Raw genomic sequence first — 13,058 nt, 5'->3', positions numbered from 1 at the left:
TGTACATTTTCTGGAAATCCAATAAAAATCAGTTTGTAGACCAAACTGTGAATGTTTGTCTTTGAGCAACTCAGTGAATTAAAAGCTGACAAATGAAGGTTCAACAAAATCTCTGCTGGTTGACAAATCTCTGTTGTCTATATGAACATAAAGCCCAACCTGCTGTTACCAGGGAGGCATCCTGCACTTTCTGACCAAATGAGGTTTCCTCACAGCTCTTAAAGCTTTCAGACTTTTTTAGATAAGAAATGATAAAGTGTGACAGGGACAGTCACAACAGATCAGACAGAGAAACTCCCACCCCCTCCCTTATGGGCTCCTTCCAAAGCCACGCCCCCAAAACACGTGAACGCGCGCTGCCGACACCGCTGGAGGACGAGCAGAGTGTGACGAGCGGAGAGGAGCGCAGTGCAGCTGCTCACATCAAACTTTATCATGAAAATAAACAACTAACCCGGGTGTTAGTACTCACTGTCAAGCTAGCATGTTATTATTGGACAGGTTTTAAAAGACTAACTTTGTACCAAGCTGGTTTGCTAACTGTTAGCAACAGGAAGCTGTGCTAATGCCTCGTTCCAGACTGCTCGGAACTGTGAAATGTCTGAGTTGAAATCTTTGACTTCCTGCCTCAAAGCGTTCCAGGTGCACGGTGGCGCCGGAAGTGACGAAAAACACGGCTGGCTGTGACAAACTCTTTGTCAAGTGTGCACCCAGTTGCACCCTCAGCACTGCCCTTGGTGTTAATTGGTGTTAATATTATAATATTAGTACATTATTTCCCAGTGTGCTTGTCTCAGAGTTTCTCTGGTGTTTCCCCCGAAGCCCTTTGGGTGTCAAAATAAATGTAATCCATCACTATTGTTATTACTTTTTTATTATCGTTTACTGACTACAACAACTAACTGCAGCTCTGCTTCAGCCATCGGTTCATCTGAGTCATGTACATTGACCTGCTGTGTAATGTGGACACAGAAGTCCTGTTAGAGAACAACAAGCCCCTGTTCAGTAAAATATCTGATCATGTTGATGAATGTTCTTTCCAATTACACCAATCTTTCCTATTTAGGGTTCTAACAACTATATATTCCTTACCAGGCCAGAATCTGAGGACTGTGGACAACATCCAGACTACAGTGTTTCCATGCACCACACAAGGCTGATCTCAGGACAGAGTAACAGACAGTTCAGTCAGGCAGCAGACAGACAGTTTGTAGTGTGGCAGTGTGGAGCACTTGGTCACAGAGTCGTGATACTGAGTTGCTGTTTCTGGAAGATATGCAACTGTTGATCCACCAGGACAATACAGAGTTTAATCCTAGCAGGGTGGAAGATGTAATGTCACCAACTGACACAAATAATCCCCTCCACTGTGTGGATGAATACCTGTACTTTGTTTTTGTTTTATTCCCAGGAGGGTAGAGAAAATACAAATATATTTTTGCCTGTTCTGGATATTTTCATTCTTTTTGAAATAAAACATTGAAAATGATAAATGCCTTTTCTTTACACCTGCAGCATAAACAATCAAGCAACTACATTTATGTCTATGTCTCCTATAATAACATCCAAATGTGCTATAACACTTGTTTCTTGTTATTAAATACTACTAAAACTACAACCTTTATCACAAATAGATACTTCATTAATAAAATCATTAAAAATAAGAATATACAGGAAGAGACAAGGTCCAACCATGTTACTTTTTGTTGTACATTTTTCTGTATCTAGCAACACAGTTGGGGCAGGAACACCTGACTGAACCCCATGTTGACGGGGATCATCGGGTTCTCCTGGTTCTGCTTCTAGGCATCTCCTCAGTAGTGGACAACCGTCAGAGGAGGAGGAGGAGGAGGAGGAGGAGGAGGAGGAGGAGGATGGCACTCTGGAGGTCTGCGATGTAACTGTAGTCCTTCTCCACCTTCAGTGAGTACAAGCTCCACTTCCTGGACTTTGTTGTACACCTTGCTGCACCTGATAACACAGAAAGGAGGATCAGCTTAGTGAAAAGTTTGTAACACCTGAACACCTGACATTGTTCTCTTCCTGCTACTGTAGAGAGCAGTCGTGCTTTTCCTACTCTCCCCTCTGATCTTGGCTTGCTCCTATTTTCTGTCTACTTTGGTCGTGTGGAAGGTTTTACATCAGAACGGTGAACTGTTTCCTAACATCTCAGTCTGTGGAAGCGCAGAGGAGGATCGACACCATCGGGTCCAGTCTGGTGAGCTGCTGAGAGTAACCACAGGTCTGACAATGACATTAGAAGAAATATCTAAATCACTACATGAACTGGATGCACGTATGACGCTGAGGATGAGAGCGACTGAAGGACACTGATCCGGATAAATGTTACCGAATCAACCTAAATTGGATTAAAAATGATTGTCTTAGTGTCTCTTCCCTCCTCCACCCGAGCGCGAAAACAACTTGCAGCTGGCCTTCGTATCTTCTCCTGCGCACTGGTTTATCTCTCCTCTAGGACAAGGCCAATGAACTGAACTTTTTTTAACAACATAGTCAGTCTGAAGCCTCATACAAACACAGACTCATTATCTGACTCGCACCCCCCCCCACCTCTTTATTTCTCTTCCTCACGTCACCTCAAAAAATCCCACCATGTGACCGCATGTAATGTGTTGTCTTGTGTATTATCATGTATTGTATGCATGCACGTGCAGGGGGGGTGCTATGGGTGCTTGAGCACCTGCCCTTTGATGCCCAAAGTGCCCCTTTGTCAATGACAGATTTCATTAATTAATTCATTTTTAAATGTGTAAAGGTCCTTTTGTGAAGGCCTGCCGAATCAAAGTATTAGTAAAAATAATTTCTCAGTAAATAAAATGACCCACATGATGACCTTTCAGCAGCTCTGCCTGCAGGACTCCTGCGATCCCGCCGGTCAGAGGGGTTTACCTCAACGTGCTTGTTGTGGGTTGTTGGATGTATTTTACAAGAAAGACGCAAAGAGAGCAGCACAGTAGTTGCATATTGCTGCGTGTCGCCAGTAGAAGTAACTTTAGCTGCCGACTAACACTGTGCCCACAGCTAACGTTGCTTCTACACACAGATAAACAAAAGTTGCTCTGTTCACTTCATTCTTGCTGTTTGAGGGAGAAAAGTTTCACGGGCGTCGTGAGGTCTGGTATTTTTTATATAATTTGACTAAAAACCTTTCACTTCAACTAGGATTATTACAGTAACTTCATTAAAAACGTAGTGTGCCTTAAAATAATTATAACAACTTTGGTAAAACTGTTTTATTACTTATCAGCCCTTAAAACGATCATTTAAATCAGAACAGTATTTGAATAGATAGCAAACCTATTATATGAACTAAATAACTGGAAATACAGTAATAATGTCAGTGTCAATATAAAATAAATAATATTCCTGACATTGAAGAAGAAATGGTCCTATTAGATTTCAGAAAAAGGTATGAAATGTTAATGTGAAGGTAAATGCTGCTCTGTCATGGTTATTATGGGCCGACAGAAAGAACACACATATTTTTAGATTTATGATTAGACATATAGTCAATCAAAATCCAATATATATCTCAGATTCACAATGTAATATATAAAATCATTATCACAATATTGCCCACACACACACACACACAAACACACACACACACACACACACACACACACACACACACACCTGTCTATAGATTTGTCTCTCTTACTGCTGTCTTGGCTAACCTAGTCATTTCTCCCAGTACTGTTTCCTTCCCAGATTATTTCCCACACTTTTGTTAACCTGGAATCTTATTTCCTCTCCCTGCAGCTCTGTGAGCGTCTCCCTCTTATTTTCAGCCTTGGCAGCGGCTGCAGCTACAGCAGATCAGTCATAGTGACTCTGTCCTAAATACTGTCAGCAATCTTTACATCTCGTCATGGTCACATATTTGTTTCATCAGCTTCTATATCTTCTATGTTTGTTATAATATCTCTAGTCACAGATCACCTCCAGTAGTATCAGCAGCAACCAAAGCAGCAGCAGCAACATCCCCAGCAACCCCTCAACAGCAACTGTTCCCTGTAAGTTATGTCAGCCCACCGTGTTTTAAAGCTGGATCTGGGAATTCCCTGTGTTTCTTTTTCAAAACTGTGTCACAGCATTTGTTGATGTATCGATACATTATGTGTTTAAATTCTTCATATTTCTGTGATATTATATTATAGTTTGCTGTTCGTTAGTAAAATAAGCCGCTCTGCTGCCAGCAGGCTTGTTTGAGATTGGTCAAATCAGCAAACACCTCATCTTTAATGTGCTCATTGCTACATGAGACAAACCTGGCTTGGCTACAGAGTTGACCGCCACCTTTGTGTGACCACTTATCATGATTACTGGTGTTAGTGAAGCCAGATAACAGAAAGCCTTTGGTTCTGTTCTGCTGTTACTTTATATATGTATTTATACTATGTATTCTTTAAATATAATATACTTACTTTCTTCTTGCCTAACAGGGGATATTGATCTTCTACGTTGTTCTTCTTGGTGCGACAGGCTTCTATGAGATGGTGGTCTGGTCTGCGTTTCTGATGCGGGCTCCTGAATTTGCTGGGGCACTACAAGAAAAGTAAGAGTCAGAGTAAAGGTCACGACAAAAGCTTTTAAAAAAAATTTAGGACAGATTTTAGGACAAATCTCTCCAATACAAATTATCATTGCAGTTAAGTACGAGTTTAATTAATCCTTAAGTGTGACCCATCAGCCCCTGTGGCAAGAACAAGTGGCAGCGTTCTGCTACTAAATTAAGTGAATATAAACCTGCCAACAACAACGACTTAAAGAAAAAACCCAAAGCTGAAAAAATGTTTTGAAGGTTGTGCAAGAATGCACATTACTTTAGGATTCATTGTTAAGCTCTTGTGTTGTTTGCTAGTCCAGATCCACTTAATTTATTTTAGAGGAACACACCCAATGGGAAGCTCTCATAAAAGAGAAGGAGCTGATGGCTCAGACTTGGTGGATCTATTACATTTGTATAGATATATGGGTATGAACCCACACTATCACTTTAAGGTCAAATATTTATAAAATGGAATTAAGACATAATAAGGACCTGAAGAACCCTTTTTTGCCAGAGAGCCAGAGCTTGATCTCCTGGATGACGTAGATGGTGGAATGACTGTAGAGCCAGAGCTTGATCTCCTGGATGACGTTGATGGTGGAATGACTGTAGATCCAGAGCTTGATCTCCTGGATGAAGTTGATGGTGGAATGACTGTAGATCCAGAGCTTGATCTCCTGGATGAAGTTGATGGTGGAATGACTGTAGATCCAGAGCTTGATCTCCTGGATGAAGTTGATGGTGGAATGACTGTAGAGCCAGAGCTTGATCTCCTGGATGAAGTTGATGGTGGAATGACTGTAGAGCCAGAGCTTGATCTCCTGGATGACGTTGATGGTGGAATGACTGTAGAGCCAGAGCTTGATCTCCTGGATGACGTTGATGGTGGAATGACTGTAGAGCCAGAGCTTGATCTCCTGGATGACGTTGATGGTGGAATGACTGTAGAGCCAGAGCTTGATCTCCTGGATGACGTTGATGGTGGAATGACTGTAGAGCCAGAGCTTGATCTCCTGGATGACGTTGATGGTGGAATGACTGTAGAGCCAGAGCTTGATCTCCTGGATGACGTAGATGGTGGAATGACTGTAGAGCCAGAGCTTGATCTCCTGGATGAAGTTGATGGTGGAATGACTGTAGAGCCAGAGCTTGATCTCCTGGATGACGTAGATGGTGGAATGACTGTAGAGCCAGAGCTTGATCTCCTGGATGACGTAGATGGTGGAATGACTGTAGAGCCAGAGCTTGATCTCCTGGATGACGTTGATGGTGGAATGACTGTAGATCCAGAGCTTGATCTCCTGGATGAAGTTGATGGTGGAATGACTGTAGATCCAGAGCTTGATCTCCTGGATGAAGTTGATGGTGGAATGACTGTAGATCCAGAGCTTGATCTCCTGGATGAAGTTGATGGTGGAATGACTGTAGAGCCAGAGCTTGATCTCCTGGATGACGTAGATGGTGGAATGACTGTAGAGCCAGAGCTTGATCTCCTGGATGACGTTGATGGTGGAATGACTGTAGAGCCAGAGCTTGATCTCCTGGATGACGTAGATGGTGGAATGACTGTAGAGCCAGAGCTTGATCTCCTGGATGACGTAGATGGTGGAATGACTGTAGATCCAGAGCTTGATCTCCTGGATGACGTTGATGGTGGAATGACTGTAGATCCAGAGCTTGATCTCCTGGATGATGTTGATGGTGGAATGACTGTAGAGCCAGAGCTTGATCTCCTGGATGACGTTGATGGTGGAATGACTGTAGAGCCAGAGCTTGATCTCCTGGATGACGTTGATGGTGGAATGACTGTAGAGCCAGAGCTTGATCTCCTGGATGATGTTGATGGTGGAATGACTGTAGAGCCAGAGCTTGATCTCCTGGATGATGTTGATGGTGGAATGTTTTCACTGGGGTGTCACGAGAATGCTGCTACAGACACAAAAATCGAAAAAAAATAACTTAAAATAACTAGACAGACTATAGTTGTGAATGGAATCACTTTGGGTGGATGCTGTAAATATTTTGCACTGTTTAATCCAGTAGGTGGCGGTGATGCCAACCGCTATGAAACAACAAAAGATAGCCTCAAGCCTCAAGCGCTTTGTCAGAAAGGTTAAGAACCCCTGTTCTATACTTTATACTCTATACTATACAAAACTTCTATGTGACAGGTGATGTTATAAGAGCAGCGTAACTCCTGTAGGGAATCGAGAAGTGCGTAACGAGTGTTTAATTGTCCGAGCGGCAAAAAGTGACTAAACGCGAGCGGAAGAAAATATTGGACACAAGAGCAATGCTGCTGAGCATGTTCTGTTGGGGTTTTATATTCAGACAGAACTTTTGCTTCACCTCCGCTGCTACAACTCCATCCTGAGGGAAACACTGATAGGTTAACATTACAGTGTGTCAATTAAAGGGGTACTTTGCGATTCTTATACTATACACTTTGTTAAATTTGGAGAATATTTCCTCATGGGTCGTGTGCTCTAGAAAAAAATCTGGTTTTCCTACACAGCCCCCGGGCCTGTAAACAAAGCTGCTCGGAGCGAGCAGCAGGTGGCGCACTCCAAGCAGTGGGGGAGAGAATGTAAACAAAGAGCGGTACATTCGAACATGCTGGACTTATTACGGGACTCTATAGCTGTGAAGATGACTGAGAAACAGCCACAGAGGGAAAGGTCTGAGGAATGAGACCAGGCGAGGGGAAGACCTGTGTTAACATCTGTGAGGGGTTTCAATGCTGGATAAATCTACGAATGAAAACCGATGCTGAGGTCGCTCTGTTTCTGCTGGACAGGTGAGTAGGCTAACGTCAGCTTTGCTGTTCCACAAAACGACAGGATCAGTAGAGGGTAGGCGCTGATGTCACTTCCGCCTCCAGGAACAGGCTGGACTGAGAGGCAAAACATCTGTTACCATGGCTACGTTTAGCAAACAGGGAGCAAAACAAGTGATCAAATTAAAGACATTCAGACTCGACGGTGATCCTTACTGCTCACCAAAGAACCGGCGGTCCAGCTCTTTCCCATTTTAGATGTGTTGTTTGTGTTTTAGCCGATTCAAGCTAACACTGCTGCTCGTCTTACCTGCCGCTCAGCGAGCATAGCTGCGTTCTGTGACATCATAGCCTCTATGACTGTCTGTCTGTCTGTTGTCATGTTTGTGATGATCCCAGGTGGTGTATGTGAACAGACGGAGTGTGTGTGTGTGTGTGTGTGTGTGAACAGAGACCCAGTGAACAGAGAGAAACGGGTCAGCACCTTGTTCAGCAGTAAATGTACAGTAGAAGTTACAGAGGCCGGTGAACAATGACTGCAGCTTCTCAAGACTAGAGAGGTTCCGTGTGTTGCTGTTGAATAAAGAGTGAAGGAGGTTTGCCCCAAAGTTAGCACTGACTTCGGTCCTGGAGATCAGTCACTGTATTTTTGTAACAATTATTTCAAATAACTGGCTAGTTTTTTACTCTGCTGTGTTTTAGATGCTGTGTGCTTACATGTCCTCCGTTTGATGATGTTTGAATTGTTTTAATTGAATATTTTCCTACCTCATGCCCGATGGGGCTGGTCTTACCAAATAACCGTCACCAAATAATAGTTAAGTATTGATAGTGGTATCGATAAAGAATCGGATCATTAAGCAGTCTCAATAAGGGTACCAATATCAATAAAAATTAACGATCCCCATTCCTAGTAACTATTTTAGTTCCTCTCAATAATCCTACCGATAAATAAACTAGACTCTGTGTCTTAGATTTAGGCTTAGAAAAGTATTTTGCTTCAATACATATTTAAATATTGTCACACCTTCTACAGCGCTGCTAAAACATGCCCTCTCCAGCAACATCAGCAGCAGAGGAAAACACAGCTGTTTGATTTTCATAGAGCACATCTGTCTTTACATTCTGAGTAGTGTTGGTACGTTTGAACTTAAATCAAGAGACAGCTAGTGTGAGTGGGTCCCGGGTGTGTGTCACGCATTTAGGTCCATCTACTGAAGAATATACTCGGGGAAACACTGTACTGTTATTGTGTGCTGCCAAATAATTTGGACAAACTGTATTTTGATGCTTTGGCAACATTGTTCTTGAACCTTTCCTGCCAATAAAGCAATCTGAATTGACATTCTGTAGGTAATTTGTCACTTTTTTGTTGCTGTTTTTATATCCTCATGACAAGTAGTCTCCCCATTACAGGGGAGAAAACAAAGAACTAACCTTCATCACTGTTGAGATGTCGACAATTTCCTTGGACGTCTTCTTCATCAAATTCTACCTCACTGTGACCACTATCATCTAGTTGAAGAAATTCATTCTGCTCCAGAAAGAAATCAAAAAGGTGCAGTTTTCACTGATTGTGCTGAGCTGGTTCAGAGCATGAAAGGAAGGCAGTTGTGATAGAAGAGACGTAGGTGCGTACAATTATTCATGCATCCTTTATATTGCTACTTTCCCATCCTCTTCTACCGTCACTCTTCCACCAGAAAGTATGTTGGAGAAAGCAGGGAAAGGAAAAGTAGAAAAGTGAATGAGAGGGAAAAAAGAAAAGATCACAGATGTCTTTAACAGTCGTTAAATATTTATCAAAGTCAAAGTAATTAAATTTAATATCAATCTACCCAGTTCACTTGAAGATATCAAACTGGCATTAGTTCCTTATTGTGGCCTCGTTGTCATGGTGACATTGCTTACTCTTGACAGCATAGGATTGTTAATTTTGAAAGTCTTGAACTGTCAACAGGGCGACAAGGGAAGAGTTCATGAAAATGCATTAACAGTGGTCTATTGCGATACATCTGCAAGACATGCATGAATACCTATTTTAAAAGAGGTATGAGTTGGTTGATTAAGACCTGAGTACAAAGTTAAAAGATTAGCTGTCACACAATCTTCAAATGTCTTATTTTCCGTCTTCTTTTTGCTTCCAGTGCCCCTTCTTCAGCTTCTGTACTACTTGTGAAGTCGCAGTTGTCACATTCTTTAAAGTCATCTACAAATCATAAATAACATTTAACACAGGCAAAGCAAAAAGCTACTGCCACATGACAAAAGGCACATAATAGATGCGACATGTAAGTGTACCCACCAGATCTCATCTTTTCTTTCAGAAGAGGAAACTTTCTCCAACACTCATTCAAATGTCTTTTGGCCAGAACAGTAACATTTTTTCTGTGTCTACCCAGCTGTGTAGCACCGTCCCTTCTTCTTGCCTTTTCCTTTCTTGCCACACTGCCCTAACCCAAGCCATCCTGAAACAAAGCATATTGAAATAAATTTAAACATTAACTTAAAAACTTAAAAAACTTGGCAGAAAGACAAAAGATCTGCCTTACAACTTAAAGTTCACTCAAAGCTCACACTGGCTATAATAACCAGAGGTTGGAAGTTGACAATCAAACCCCCTTAATCAGTAATTAAGCATGTAGTCTTAATGTTAGCAGATTAACACCTCAGCAGTTCCTCGTGTAATCACAACAACAGTAGATAACAGTAGATAACAGTAGATAACAGTAGACCAAAGCATGCACTGTCACAGTGTCAACAGATCTTACACACCTGCAGCCTCTCCTATGGTCATAATCTACAGTAGATGACAGTTGGACAAGACGAACCACCTGTAGTCTGTTCCTGCAGTCATTCCTCCCACTCAAGGATCTGTTTCTGTTTTCATGACTACAGTTCACTACTTATAAGTAAAAACTAAAGCATATCTATGTAAAAAGAAAATGAATAAGAATGATTAATGATTAATACTAGTAAAATGATATAAATGATGATATAAGAATGATTACTTAAAGTAACTGATTAAAGACAATAAAACTGATTAAAATGATTAACAATGATTATTAAGGATAATCACTGATGACTGTTTCTTGACTGATGTCTAACTTTTTGTCTGCAATGCTCCCCCTCTCTGTGTCCTAGGCATGCCCTCTGCTGATCACGGCATTTTAACCAAAACCCTGACTTTGTGGAATAAGCTGGTGTCTCTTGTGCTGTTTGCTATAGACAGGACATTCTTACTGTATTGACGTCTGTTTTGTAACACAATTTTCACTAATTCTGCTTCCACATTTTCCTCTGCTGGTGTTTTTGATGATGCTGTGCTACTGTTACTGCCTCCGGGCAGCTAAACACAGAGAGGACCACACACTCTCAGAGCTGTAGAGTTTCAGCGTTGTGATCTTAACTTTACACTATAAAATAACTCTTTAACTGGTGACAATAGCTGTAGAGTTTCAGCGTTGTGATCTTAACTTTACACTATAAAATAACTCTTTAACTGGTGACAATAGCTGTAGAGTTTCAGCGTTGTGATCTTAACTTTACACTATAAAATAACTCTTTAACTGGTGACAATAGCTGTAGAGTTTCAGCGTTGTGATCTTAACTTTACACTATAAAATAACTCTTTAACTGGTGACAATAGCTGTAGAGTTTCAGCGTTGTGATCTTAACTTTACACTATAAAATAACTCTTTAAATGATGACAATAGCTGTAGAGTTTCAGCGTTGTGATCTTAACTTTACACTATAAAATAACTCTTTAACTGGTGACAATAGCTGTAGAGTTTCAGCGTTGTGATCTTAACTTTACACTATAAAATAACTCTTTAACTGGTGACAATAGCTGTAGAGTTTCAGCGTTGTGATCTTAACTTTACACTATAAAATAACTCTTTAACTGGTGACAATAGCTATAGAGTTTCAGCGTTGTGATCTTAACTTTACACTATAAAATAACTCTTTAACTGGTGACAATAGCTATAGAGTTTCAGCGTTGTGATCTTAACTTTACACTATAAAATAACTCTTTAACTGGTGACAATAGCTATAGAGTTTCAGCGTTGTGATCTTAACTTTACACTCTAAAATAATACTTTAAATGATGCCAATGCAGACCACCCTCGCTCGAGCAATTAATGATAACAATTTAGGCTGTAATGTTCTAAAATAATTCTCAACACTCCCTCCTCTGAGGCTGTAAAGCCTCATACTTTATACACCAACACTGTGACCACTGAAAGTGGGCGACCTATTGAACTTGGCATATGAAACTTAATTCTCAGACTTGCAGATCTTAGAAAATACCCAAATTAGTGTTTACATGTTGTGAAATAATCATCAATCATGTCTGTTGCTAACATATTTAACAAGGATTTCCTCTGTCCTCCTTATTACGCTTAAATGAGTTTCCCTTTAAATGAGCTTAACATATTAAACTACCTATACGTGCTATAATATAGTGAGACATACCTTGTAAATGGTTTGCACTCGTGAAACAAACAATATGAGCTGTTCTTTCTTATTTACTTTAGCAAGCTAACAACCATACCAAGCTAATGTGTTGAAAGGCACACATCATATATCAAAACAATCACAGGCTGCATAGTGAACTTTCTGTGTAACAATACAGTAACCAGACAGAACAGTGTTTCAACAATCATTCATGTGACACTTCAGAATGGTGCAAAATGTCCGATAAACATGTATGATGTCCATTTTGAAAGTTTAGTCCGTGGTACTGTGGAACTCTTTTTGGCACTCAGGTTTCTGTGGGGATCAGGCTGGGTACCAATTTGAGGGCACTCAGATGTTTGTAGAGTCAGTCTTGTTCTTCCTTTAGCTGGTTAATTTGGACTCATAGCTGGTGATAGTCAGAGTTGTCTCTACAGGTCGTTCTTGATCTTGCCTGCTGCTACGTCTGCCTCTCCTCTGGTCTTTGACTGGCTGTGAAGGATTATTTACCTTGCTTATCTGTATCTTACTATTACCAATAAGTGAGCTTTATCCTACTGTTTGTTGTAGTTTGGAAAAACATCAATCTTTTTCAACATGAGTTTGCTTCCTAGATATTATATTTGCTTGCAATTTAACCCTTCTAACCTCCTGTATATCTGTGTATTGAATTACATTGCTATTGGACGTACAAATAGTAAATCTTGAAATAAAACTCAATTGTTCATTAGTGCACTACAATTCTTCCATACTTCCTACTAATATTACCTACAAAAACAGAAAGAAAACAGGTTATCATTACAGTTGCTTGGTTGTTCCTGTGGAATACATGACAAAGGTCGATCATGATTTAAGACTCACACTCATCTAATTTAAGCATGCAGTAGCAACGTGCTGCTGAAATTGCTTTATAAAGGCTTCAATGAGGCTTCTCCTTTCCGCATTTTTAAAATCAAGCCTGAAGGTTGCCTGTCATTGTATCTGCTACACCAAGGAGCTCTGCGCTGGCTGTTCCTCTGCACAAATCCAGAGCAGACAGTGATCTCTAACAGTTATAATATAAAATAATCCCACTAGATCCCTTATTCTTAATACTCTGTTTAAAAACACAACAAATGCATTTCCCAATTTTAGAATGAACATTCCCTGACGTTCTGATCCCTTTTTTGCTGGAATTTAGTAACAGGTGGCTGCTGGAGGAGAGTAGGACAGCAAAGTTATAAACTAATCAATTATTAATGACATATCTTG

Source organism: Micropterus salmoides, unplaced genomic scaffold (assembly GCF_014851395.1).
Source record: "Micropterus salmoides isolate LMB-PRFRI ecotype aquatic unplaced genomic scaffold, ASM1485139v1 Ms_hic_scaffold_2, whole genome shotgun sequence".
In the NCBI taxonomy this organism is placed as follows: Eukaryota; Metazoa; Chordata; class Actinopteri; order Centrarchiformes; family Centrarchidae; genus Micropterus; species Micropterus salmoides.
The sequence above is the reverse complement of the archived record's forward strand: the minus strand, read 5'-3'. Positions refer to the sequence as shown.